The following is a 6000-nucleotide window of genomic DNA, read 5'->3' on the forward strand; positions in this document are numbered from 1 at the left end:
CTTCTGCCATTCTTCCAAGGTGGGTAGATCTTGTGTCTTCCAGTACTTTGCGATGAGTATTCTTGCTGCTGTTGTAGCATACATAAAAAAAGTTTTATCCTTATTTAACACCCCCTGGTCGACAATACCCAAGAGAAAGGCCTCTGGTTTCTTCGGGAAGGTATATTTAAATACCTTTTTCTTTTTTATAAATTTTTTTATTGGTTTTACAACAATTTTTAAACAATACAAACAAGTAAAAAGACAAACAAACATGTATAATTTCATAACCTCTTTTCCATAACCTTCGTTTCTCGGACTCCCCCATACCTCCCCTTTCTGCATCCCAATTTACCAAATTATTTTAGCAACTTCTAAGCAATTTTATCAAATATGTGTCCTCTTAATCTTTTCTTTAACTTAATCTTATGTCACTGTATTCCTTTTTCTCTCAACACCTCGGCATTTCAACATTCATCAATTTTATAATAGTTCTTTTTTTTTTTAATAAAAATTTTTTATTGCTTTTTTCCAGGGTAAAAGAAAGGTATGTCATCCATAGCACATCAAAAGCAGTTTTACAGAAAAGAAAAGAAGTTATAAAAGAAGAAAAGGAAAAGATTCACTTTTTCACATCCATTTTCATGATCGATCAGACTTCCCCACGTCCCCCATCCCCTGTTTTCTTTACAATAAAAATAAACAGCAAATTAATACCTTATTTCATATGTTTTTGTGTTTTCATTTAGTTATATGGTCCATATTTTATACATTTCAAGATCTTAACTTAATTTTCAACGTTTACCAAATTCAATACTGAAGCATGTTTTTCCAGAACATTTAGCAAATTCTCAACATTCATATAGCTTATAATATTTTTGTAAATAGTCCTTAAATTTTTTCCAGTCCTCTTCCACGGCGTCTTCTCCCAGGTCTCGGATTCTGCCTGTCATTTCAGCTAATTCCATATAGTCCATCAGCTGCGAATGCCATTCTTCCAGCGTGGGTAACTCCTGTGCCTTCCAGTGTTTAGCAATAAATAAGAATTCTTGCTGCTGTGGTTGCATATAGAAAGAAAGTTCTATCTTTTTTTAACACTCTCTGGCCCACAATGCCCAGGAGGAAGGCCTCTGGTTTCTTATGAAAGGTGTATTTAAACACCTTTTTCAACTCGTTATAGATCATTTCCCAGAAGGCCTTCACCCTCGGGCATGCCCACCAGAGGTGAAAAAAGGTTCCCTCAGCTTCCTTACATTTCCAACATTTATTGTCAGACAAATGATATATCTTTGCAAGTTTGACTGGGGTCATGTACCACCTGTATACCATTTTCATAATGTTTTCCTTTAAGGCAGTACATGCCGTAAATTTCATACCGGTGGTCCATAACCTTTCCCAGTCTTCAGACATAATGTTGTGCCCAATGTCTTGTGCCCATTTAATCATAGCTGATTTAACTATCTCATCTTGGGTGTTCCACTTAAGCAGCAAATTATACATTCTTGAAAGCACTTTCGTCTTAGGTTCAAGTAATTCTGTCTCTAATTTTGATTTTTCCACCTGGAAACCAATTTTTTTGTCTTTTTTAAAAGTCTCTAAAATTTGGGCATAATGAAACCAATCTCGCACCTTTCCTTTCAGTTTTTCAAAACTCTGCAACCTCCAAGTGTCACCATCTCTTTCAATTATCTCACAATATTTCAACCAGCCAGTCTCCATATTACGAAGTTTTACGGCCTTAGCCTCCACCGGTGATAGCCACCTCGGAGTCTTACTTTCAAATAAGTCTTTGTATTTAGTCCAGACAATGAGTAGGGCTTTCCTGACAATATGGTTTTTAAACAGTTTATGAGACTTTGCCTTGTCGTACCAGAGATACGCATGCCATCCAAAAGCATTGCTATGCCCTTCCAGATCTAGGACACCATACTTCCGGAGGCGGCGCGCTCAGCAATGGCGGTCCTCTTCAGCTGCTGAAGAGGGGCTCCGCGGAAAAGGGTCGTGCGCTGCGGCACAGCGACGACCCATGAAGAAAAACCACTGGTAGAGTGAGCCAGTGGCCGTGGGATTCGGCGGGCACCAGGAGCGACCTCCGAAACGCAGAAGGGACCCCGTAAGGGGTTTCGGAACGTGGAGGGGGTAGCGGTGCTGTGGATCCATCGCTCTTTCCGCGGAAGTGAAGCCGCGCGGCTGCTGCTGACCAGCGCTGACCTTTCTTCCTTCAACAATCGAACTGAAACAACTTACTCGTGAGTAGGAAATTTGAAGCTTTGTACGAACTAAATTTGGAGAAATTCGGCTGAAAGCGGGAGACACTAAAAAGGAAGTCAGTCTCCCGGCTCTGTTTAAAGTATTGAGCAAAGCCCCTTTAAAGCTGAAGCGCTGAAAGGAACCTTAAAAGAGTTGGAATTTATTTGCAAATTCGACCTTGATTGATTAAAAGTTAAAGAAAGGATATAACAGTTTTATGAGAGACAAATTTATGTTCCTCTTTCTTTTACCTTGTGGATTACAAATTTTTGAAACCCTGCTCTCGGTCTGACTGGATACAAGTAACATCGGTCTGCAGTAACTATAGACAAAGTTAGAAGTAACATTGGGCTACTTTGTAAGCGGGAAAAGGAACTGTTGCAAGCACCTTGGTAAAGAACTTTTATTCTCTGCAGTTTAAACTTAAGGAGAGGGGTTCCCCTTTTGTCTTGGATAATATTTTTCTTTTGTGTGCAAGGGAACTTTTGGTGGAAATTTCCTATCCTTCTCCCTAATTTTCAGGGAGCTCCCCCTGCTGGATTGTGGATTTAATAGTCTCTGAGAACTGCCACTTGTTTTGGAATTTTCCTGCTTGGATGTTTATTTTTTCTGGAATTAATTTTCCCATGGGATTTACAATTTGACCTTGATACTGGGACAGCTGTGGAATGAGTGGCACAGCAAAAACAAGGGCTGCAGAAAGAAAAAAAGCAAAACAAACTGAACTTTTGCAATTAACTCTGCCTGTGCAGCCACGCAGATCATCTGTCCCAATCGTGACAGGTCTGCAGGAAGGACAAGCTATACAGCCTACTCTTGGAGAGATGGCTGCTGGAGGGATAGACTCTGTCTCTAAAGAAATATTGGAGCAGCTGGCAGCACTGAACAAGAAAGCGGATGAACAAGCACTTAGGTTTGATGAACAAGCTGCTAAACTTGACCAGGTAACAGCCTCAATTAACAAATTGACAGACCAAGTTTCTAAAAATTCTCAGGCCATAGATAATATTGAAAAGACTGCAACAGAAAATCGGAAACTAGCACAGGAAGCAAACACAAAAGCAGACGAAAATAAAAAGAGGATAGAGGAATTAAGAGGCGAAGTCAGACCACTGAGTAGACAGGTGAATGAACAACAAGTGTACCTGTCTCTTGCAGAGCTGAAAAATAGGGAAAATAACCTCAGAATTAGAAACATCCCAGAATTAGAAAAGGAGGATTTGATTGGATTTTTGACAATAGAATTATCCAAATTCTGGGGTCTGGCAGAGGAAAAAGACTTTAAAATTGCCACCGCTTTTAGACTAGGAAGAGTGGCTAAGAAGGACAAACCAAGAGATTGCCTGGTCATTTTGAGATCTAGGCAAGAAAAAGAAACCATACTCGGCTTGCATTTTAAAAACCCACTGGTGATCCAGGGAAAAAAGGCAGAAATCTTTAGAGATATACCAAAACAACTTTTGGACTTAAGAGCCACATATAAAGACCTAGCAAGCTTACTGAGAAACAACACAATCCCATACAGGTGGGAATTCCCTCAAGGATTATCTTTTACTTTGAAAGGGGTGAGGGTAAGAATCAGAACAGCAGAGGAGCAAGAAAAGTTCCTAAACGACCACGGGGAAGACCTTCGGAAAGGAATAGCAGGTGCCGGGCCACCTCCTCTGTTTGGATTGAATCCGGTTCCACCTCCTGACAAAAACGATAAAGGAGACACCCCAGCAGGTAAATAATTAGTCCAAGATGTCTCTACAGCTTCTTAGCTGGAACATTAATGGCGCAAATTCTCCCGAAAGAAGGAAAAAGATTTTTCATATCTTGAGAAAAGAACAATTAGACATTATTTGCCTTCAAGAAACACATGTGACTAGGCTCCATAGGAGAATACTAATTAACAAGAGACTAGGCCAAGAATTTATCTCATCAGATAAGGTAAAAAAAAGAGGAGTAGTGATTTATGCAAAGGAGGCCCTAGCACCAAAATTGATCTTTAAAGATGAACAAGGAAGAATTGTGGCGATTGAAATTCAAGCACAAGGAGAGAAATTTTTGATTGTAGGAATTTATGCACCAAACGACGGGAAATCGGAATTCTATAAGAAGCTACATGAGACAATGTTGGACTATATTGATTATACTAACATCATCCTGATGGGTGATATGAATGGAGTTGTCTCCACATATATGGATAAGTCTCAAAATCAGAACTTGACCAAAGATGGCAGACTCCCAAAGACCTTTTTTGAACTTACAGACAATATGGACTTGATTGACATTTGGAGAATAAAGAACCCTCTAGGTAAAGAGGGAACTTTTTTCTCTGAGGCCCATCTTTCGTGGACAAGAATCGACCAGATTTGGACATCTAGAGGACTGGCACCTAAGACAAAGAAGGTCGAGATCTGCCCTAAAACTTGCTCCGACCACAACGCCTTGAAAATAGATTTAAGACTTACACCAGCTGGATCCTTCAGATGGAGAATGAATGACTATTTGTTTAGAGATCAGGAGATTGTGAAGAAGGCCCCAAAAACGTTGAAAGATTATTTCGAAATAAATTTGAATACTTTGGTGGAAAAGAAAACAATCTGGGACGCAAGTAAAGCTGTGATGAGAGGATTTCTGATACAGCAGAACTCTATCAAGAAAAAACTCTGGAATGGTAAAAAGGATAAGATCTTGGAGAAGATAAGAGATGGCGAGAAAAAGTTGAGACTAAACCCAAAATCAAAAGAAGTTTTAAGAGAAATAAAATTCCATCAAGCACAATATGCAAAATTGATAAATCAAGAAGTTGAATGGAAAATTAAACAAATGAAACAAAGATCATTCGAATCGGCAAATAAATGTGGGAAGCTGCTGGCATGGCAGCTGAAAAAGAGACAAAAGTTGAACTTTGTTTCCAATCTAGAGGTTGAAGGAGAATGTATTCAGAAACCAGAAGATATTAGAAAGTGCTTCCAGAGATATTTTAGAAAATTGTTTACTCAAGGACCCCAAGTGGAGACTGAGATAGATAATTTTCTAGGAAGTTATGGCCTTCAAAAATTAACACAAGACAAGCAAACAGCACTGAATTACAAAATAACACAACAGGAGATTGAAAGTGCCATTCAGAACATGCAATTAGGCAAATCTCCAGGCCCAGATGGGCTTACCTCCAAATACTACAAGACATTGAAGGAATATTTGGTTCAGCCATTAATGGAGGTATGTAACCAAATTATGGAAGGAAAGGGGGCACCCGAATCGTGGAAAGAGGCATTCATCACCTTGATTCCAAAATTGGAATCTGAAAAGACTCAACTCAGGAATTATCGCCCTATCTCACTCCTAAATGTGGATTACAAAATTTTTGCAAACATTTTGGCAAACAGATTGAAAAAAGTCTTAAATGAAGTAATTCATAAAGACCAAGCAGGCTTTCTCCCTGGCAGGCATATGTCTGACAACACTAGGAATATCATTGATGTTTTGGAGTTATTACAGACAAATCTGAACACGAAGGCAGCTTTGATATTTATAGATGCCGAGAAAGCCTTTGATAATGTATCTTGGAAATTTATGAAGAAAAATCTGGAAGGGATGGGAGTGGGAAGGGCGTTTCAAAATGGTATTGAAGCAATCTATTCAGAGCAAAAAGCTAAATTGATAGTAAATAACGTGGTGATTGAGGAGTTTAAAATTGAAAAAGGGACACGACAGGGGTGCCCCTTATCACCCTTGTTATTTATTTCTGTCCTGGAGGTGTTGCTGAATATGATTAGGAAG

This window comes from Podarcis bocagei, assembly GCF_964188305.1.
Source record: "Podarcis bocagei genome assembly, chromosome: Z".
NCBI lineage: Eukaryota > Metazoa > Chordata > Lepidosauria > Squamata > Lacertidae > Podarcis > Podarcis bocagei.